The following is a 7,813-nucleotide window of genomic DNA, read 5'->3' on the forward strand; positions in this document are numbered from 1 at the left end:
GGACCTTGCCCATAAATACACTATTTACAAAGGAACCCTCAAGGCCTGGTACATGGCTCTAACCTCAGCCTGTGAAATGGATCCTAGGAGCTCACTGGCTAGCCAGGACCCAAAAGAGCAAGCTTCTAGTGACACCGAGATACCCTGTTTTAAGGCAATAAAGCCAAAAGCAACATAAGACGCTTCATCTGACATCCTAGTCTGGCTTCTACATATGCCCTATACACTCATGTGTATACCTCATTCATGCATGTACCACGCATTTACCATATACATACAACACACACACACACACACACACACACACACACACACACCCCAGATTGGGAAAAAACGAACCTGGAATTGCTAAAAGCCAGCTGTAAGACACATTGGCTTATCACACATTGTGTGTTAAGTGGTAGCCAGGGAATTAACAAAGCAACATTATTTTGCAATCAGTTCTGACATTATGGAAAGATACAAACATATCCATCTGTGAATCCCTATGCTGCCGAGGCTGCCATTAAACTGGCAGCAATCCTCCTGCTTCAGCCTTCCAAATCTTAGGATTACAGATTTGAGCTATCTCACCCAGCATGCAGCTTTAAATAGAGAGGAAAAGCAAGGAAGAGAATGATTATTAGAGTATGCAAAGGAACCAGGAAGACCAACTAGAATGGAAGAGAGTACCCGTACAAAACTGAACTAGCTTACCCGGGAAATGACAAAGGATGGGCGTAGGATTAGTAGCTGATAAATAACTAGGGATTAATCTTGTGGGTGTTTGTCTTTGTCTTAGTGAGGGTTTACTGCTGTGAACAGACACCATGACCAAGGCCACTCTTATAAAGGAAACATTTAATTGGGCTGATTTACAGATTCAGATGCTCAGTCCATTATCATGCAAGGCTGATTTATATTTGAGACAGGGTCTTACTGTGTAGTCCAAGCAGTTCATGGTCTTCCTGCCTCAACCTCCCAGGTGCTAAGATTATAAGAATGCCCCACTAGGTCTTGCCAGATCTATATTTTAGTTGTTTGGTTTTTATTTGTTCTAGATCTTTTTCTTTTTTAAAGATTTATTTATTTTTATTTATATGAGTATACTGTAGCTGTCTTCAGATACACACTAGAAGAGGGCATCAGATCCCATTACAGATGGTTGTGAGCCACCTTATGGATGCTGAGAATTGAATTCAAGACCTCTGGAAGAGCAGTCAGTGCTCTTAACCACTGAGCCATCTCTCCAGCCCAATCTTTTTCTTTTTAAATTAAAATATAATTACATCATTTCCTACTTTTTCCCCTACAACTCCTCCCTGGATACCCTCTTTGCTCTCTCTAATTCATGATCTTTATTTAATTTTATTTATATATATTTTAATTTTAAAAATTATTTTAAATAATTTTATTTAAATTTTTAAGATTATTTTAAATAATTTTATTTAAATATTTAAAATTAAAACTATATTTATATATTTATAGTTTCTTTGAATATATATATTTAAAGAAAGGCCGTGAATATGTATATTTGTATGTCCATATATATGGTCATGATATATATAATAATATGTATGTAAAGACCATATATATACACATACATACATATAAATATACATAAATATAACGAGCTCAGTGTTAAGGCCTAGATAAAACGTTAAGGCTTAGGTAACTGTTACCCAGCTAGCCTACCATGTTGTGCTGTTACTAATATTATAAGGAAACTTTCTCATACCCAAGTTGATTACATATTCTGTTATGTTCTGTGCCCTTGGAACCAATCACTATAGAAGTCAGAAGAACTGCTTTGTATAGTTCCCACAATAAGCTTGGAAACCTGCACCAATATAAGAAACTATTTAGAATAAGGCTTCCATTTTGAGTAGAGGTCAAGTGAAGTTTAAGTTGCCAGAACCTCCCAGGGAACTGATATCCTATTTGGCAGAAAGTACATGGGTAACTGTCATCCTGGTTGGCAAGTTAAGACATGGATGTTAGATAAGGCAAGTCCCCTGCCACAGTCGAATACCCCAACCAATGGGAGCAGGATGTGTGTATAACAAAGACATGTTCTTGAGGAAATCCCTATTCCTAAATTCTGATTGGTGAATAATTTAGCACAGATGTTCGTAGCTCTCAGGCTTAAAAGCCTGCAGGGTCTTGACTCAGGGTCATGGTTCAGCTCCTGAGTCTGGACTGTGGCCATCACTGATGGATCAATCCAAGGACTCAGTAAACTATTCCTGTCTGACTGAGATCAGTGCTCATGTGGTTTGTGCAGTGGCCCCTGGACCCCAACACTGAGTCCACATGGTGTTGTTTGTATGTATGACTTCAGAGCTGACAACTTGACACTGGATAACCAACTAGGGGCTTGCTCCTGGGTCACAAGACTTCTTCCACTCTCAACATCCCTAGACAGACTGTAGTTCTTTGTCTAGGGGTGGGACTCCAGAGGATTTCCCTTCCACACTGGCGTGTCTGTTGGTGGTGCTCTTGTTGCACTCATGTTTAGGCAGCCATACTGTTTCAGTAACACAGTGAAGTGTCCGCATCATTTCTAGAAGACACAATCTCACACACACATCTAGAAGACACAATCACACACACACACACACACACACACACACACACACACACATCTAGAAGACACAATCTCACACACATCCTCTGGCTCTTACAATCTTTCCACTCCCTTTTCTGTAGTTGTCTCAGATCTTGATTTTTTTTAAGATTTATTTATTTTACTTATATGAGTACACTATAGCTGTCTTCAGACACACCAGAAGAGTACATCAGTTCTCATGATAGATAGTTGTGAGCCACCATGTGGTTGCTGGGAATTGAACTCAGGACCTCTAGAAGAGCAGTCAGTGCTCTTAACCACTGAGTCATCTCTCCAGCCCCAGATCTTGATTTTAATGTTCTTCTCTAATTAAAAAAAAAAAAAAGCCAGACTCCTTAAGAAAATAATTGTAGGACTGGAGTAGGACACAGTCAGATGAACCTGGAATTACATATACGTGGATGTCCATATACATATTACAATGCATGAAGGCAAAGAAGTGCTTATGAGCTGAGACTGTAGGTCACTTCGATGCATTCTTGGTAGGTATCATTGTTTGAATATGCTTGGCCCAGGGAGTGGTGCTATTTGGAGGTGTGGCCCTGTTGGAGTAGGTGTGTTACTGTGGGCATGGACTTTAAGGACCCTCATCCTAGCTGCCTGGAAGTGAGTATTCTACTAGAAACCTTCAGATGAAGATGCAGAACTCTCAGCTCCTCCTGCACCATGCCTGCCTGGATGCTGCCATGTTCCTGCCTTGATGATAGAACCTCTGAACCTGTAAGCCAACCCCAATGAAAGATCCTTATAAGAGTTACCTTTGTCATGGTGTCTGTTCACAGCAGTAAAACCCTAACTAATACATTGGCATGTACCACCCTGGGCTCAATCCACAGACTGGACAATAGTGATAAATGTCTATAATCCCAGCAATGAGTAAGCAGAGGCAAGAAGATCAGAGGTTCAAGGTCATCCTTGGCTACAGGGCAAATCCAAGGGTAGCCTGGGCTACAGTGAGACCCTATCTCAAAAAAAAAGTGCTTAAAAATAAGTAATTTGATTGAAATAGGACTATACCCTAGATGAGTCAACTGAAAAACCCTTAATTGCCAGGGATAGACAGTTTGAATAACAAAGTATTGCAGTGAAGAAAAATATCCACAAATCAATGCTGATATAAATAAATGATCAAATAAATGAATTGTGCGAAAAGACAAATTGTTGCAGTAGAATAATAATAATTTCTGTAGCTGGGCCTGATAGTTCATGTCTACAATCCTGGCACTCCTGGATGCTGAGGCAAGTTCAGTGCCTCAGATATGGGGCAAGATTGAAGCCAGTCCGGCCTGCATAGAGAGCCCTTATCTCAAAAGAAGACAATAACAATTTATGTATATAGATACTCTGACCTCAATAAGGTGGATAATAACTACCTGATCCTTTAACTGGGGCAGCTCACAGTGACCTCCCAAACAATCCAGTGTAGAAAGGTGTGAGTGGGGTCGTTTGAAACACATTCACTGTGTAGCCCAGGATTGTCTCAACTTTTGGGTGCTGGGATTATCTGTGTATACCACCCCATCACATAAAACTCAGTTATTCCTGGTACCCAGTTCCTGTCTTGGCCTTAGCAGCAAGCACACGGAAGCTTGTAAGGCTCCCTGTCCCAGGCTGTGGTCTGAGGCTTGGTGATAATTCTCAGAGCTGTCTCCCTGCTTGGGGTCCTCCATCCTGGCTAAGGCTGACTGATAGAGGCTGGCAGCCGGCCCAGTGTGGGAGAGCTAACTCACTTCTGCCTGTAAATCAGGAGCATTCAATGAATCAATAAAGAGCCCAAGAGCACGGGTAGCAGAAGCCAGAGTGTTGCCCGAGAGATTGTGTCCAGGAACTCCCACTACTGAGGCCTTGAGGCTGTACGCCTTCTGTTTCTCCTAGATTGATTACTTTGTTCAGTTGTAAGAATCTCCCCCAAACCTTCTCCTAAACCCAAGATTTAGTTTTTCAGCCAAAAGAAAATTAATATAAACTTCAGTGTATATATTTACTGATCACCTGGATTTGGGAATGCATGAGTTTTAGGGTGTAGGATTTTGGTTTGTTGGGGTTATTTTAGTGGCGACAAGGTAAAAACAGGGACTCAGGACACTGTAAATGCCAGACAGGAACAACTAGGCTAACATCCGCAACTCTTTTTACTTTGAAACAGAGGTCACTAAATTACTTAGGTTGTCCTTGAATTTATTTACGTATTTATTTGTTTGTTTTGGGACAGAATCTCAAATAGCCCAGGGTTAACCTCAAACTCCTTATGTAGCTGAGGCTGGCCTTGAACTCTTGACCCTCCTACCTCTATCTTTCTTTTTTTGGGGGGCAGGAGGGGTGTTTCAAAACAGGGTTTCTCTGTGTAGTCCTGGCTGTCCTGGAACTCACTCTGTAGACCAGGCTGGCCTCGAACTCAGAAATCCGCCTGCCTCTGCCTCCCAAGTGCTGGGATTAAAGGCATGTGCCACCACCGCCCGGCCAAAGATGAATTTTTTAAAGATTTATTTATTATTTATTTATTCATTTTATGTATATGAGTGCTCATATACCCACGGGCCAGGAGAAGGCACCAGACCCCATTATATTGATGGTTGGGAGCCACCATCTGGTTGCTGGGAATTGAACTCAGGACCTTTGGAAGAATAGCCAGTGTTCTTAACTTGCTGAGCCATCTCTCTAGCCCCAAAGATGAATTTTTTTAATCAACTTATCTGTATGCTAACGGGGTTTGTAGTTCAGTCTGTATTCCTTGAACTTGGCTCAAGGTTCTGAAGGTGAGTTGATTTAAGCACCACTGTGAGGTTGGAGAGTGTGATGCCTCCCCCCTACCCCCACACCTATTCTCCTTTACTTCCTAAGCATTGTGTCTCAGAAAATATGTGACACTGCCACACCCGGTGCTTTGACCTGAGGTTTCTCTAACTTCCGCATCTCAGCCTTCCTCCTCTCTGAAGCTCTGTTCTCTGCCTCCTGGGGAATCTCACTCAGCAGCAATGTGAACAATGGCATAGAAGAGACTGAAGGTGCAGGCTTTGTCACAATGCCACCTTCGCTTCTCCTCTTCCTCTTCCAGAAACAAACCTTGTCACCTCAGCACTCTGATTACAAACTCTCCTTTGCCACACAGAAAGAACTGCCGTGTGCTGAAGTGTGTAACCCCATGGTATCTGCCACTACCTTCAGGACCTCCCTGACACCGAGGGTCTCCATGGACAGACTGCTAAGCCACTACTGAGAGATGGAAAACTGATGAGGTGCTCTGAAGCCTGCTCCCTTTGGGGCAAGGAAACAGGCTCCTGGATGTGGCCTCCACTTCTCTATTTCCTGCTATTGGAGATTACAGGACCTACGTCCTACTTAAGCTACCACACCCAATACCACTTCTACAACTTGAAATTTCCCATTGTATCAGAGTCATGGCACCAAAGGCAAATAAATAAAGATTTTAAGTCAATTAAACTTCCCCAAAATAATGAAATGATAGCATTCCCAGTAGCCTCAGTGAAAACAGTCAGTAAAAATAAACTGGGCAGATGAATTGTGCTTTGTTTGGGCATGGGCGGTAAAGCTTGAACCCAGGACTTTTTGCAGACTCAGCACATGCTCTATTGTGAATTTTTCCCTCAGCTCTCTCACCCAGATTTTTTTCTCCAGCATATATATTAGATATTAAATATATTAAACACTATCATTTCGATTTAATCTAATCAATATATGAAATTATAATTATGCGATGAAAATTATCAATATAAAACTTATTACTGAGGTATTATACATTTTCCATGTCTGGCAGCTCACAGCTGTGGATAACTCCAGCTTCAAGGGATCTAATCCATTTTCTGGCCTCCATGGGCACCTTCACGGAGGCAGCATACACACATACACACACACACACATATCTTGAAAATTTTAAGGCAAAAGCAGGCAGATATCTGTAAAATTGAGACCAGCTTGATCTGTATGGTGAGTTCTAGACCTGCCAGTTACATAGTAAGATTCTGTCTCAAATAAATAAATAAATAAATAAATAAATAAATAAATAAATAAATAATCTGCCTTAATGCTGGGCTTAGTGGCACACAACTTTAGTCCCAGTACCTGGGAGGCAGAAGCAAGTGGATCTTCATTACTCTGAGGCCGGCCTGGTCTACATAGTGAGTTCAGGAGTAAATTACATAGTGAGCTATGTAGTGAGACACAGGGTCTCAAAAAAAATGTTACAGTTACCATGGTATCTTTTCACAGCAATAGAACAGTAACCAAGACAAACTGCATACACAAGATAAACAAAATGAATATTTTAAAAGTATAAATTTAAAAATTCACTAAAGAACTGTACAGTGAAATCACTTATGTTGACCTTTAACCTCCACATATTCACCTGCACACACGTGGACAGACACAGATATTTTAGTGCTTTAGAACAAAAACTAAATGAACTTCCACGCCAGCATTCTTGATCGGATGTTTGGGGTGTCGAGCGCCTTTTTGCTAAAGTAAATTGGCTTGCCAAGTTACCTTCTCTTTGTTCGTATGTCTCTTTGTGAGACAACTGGGATATTCTTTGCCACTAACTTTTGAGCTCATCCTAAATTTGAGATCCATCTGGAAGAGCATGCAGGTCTTCCCCCATGGAGAGGTGCATCCCACAGGCATGTTGGGGTGGACCCCAGGATCTCAGATACATGGTACTACTTGAATGGGTGGAGGAGATCCTAGTGTGGAAAGTTTCTGAGCAACACAGGGGAGGGCCCAGGCAAGGAAGGGACCTGGCAATGCCCAGTGTGGAACAAGGTAATGAAAGTCACAAGGAGTGATGAGGTCTTTCCTTGGTGGAGGGACGTGGGGTGGAGGGTTGTGTGAAAGTAAATGAGATGTGCTCTGAGCTAGAAGACTTCCTGTTTTGGGGTGGGACAGCAAATACCAGCAACCTACAGAAGAAAACCAACCTTGTAAAAAGTCCTTGATAAAGATCTGGAGCTGCCTGGGTGTGGTTATTCATACCAGTGAGTGACCCTACCACTTGAGATGCTGACGCAGGAGGATTGCAGTGGTTTTGAGGTCAGCTGGCACTGCTGAGTGAGTTTTAGAACAATCTAGATGTCATGGCGAAGATCTGTCTGGAATGGAAAAGGAGCAAGAAAGAGATGGGTCTGAAACCCAGCAGAGAGTTTATGAGGCCTGGATTGGATTCCCTAGCGCCACAAAAATAAAGAATAAATC

The sequence above is a fragment of the Arvicanthis niloticus genome, chromosome 11, assembly GCF_011762505.2.
Source record: "Arvicanthis niloticus isolate mArvNil1 chromosome 11, mArvNil1.pat.X, whole genome shotgun sequence".
Lineage (NCBI taxonomy): Eukaryota > Metazoa > Chordata > Mammalia > Rodentia > Muridae > Arvicanthis > Arvicanthis niloticus.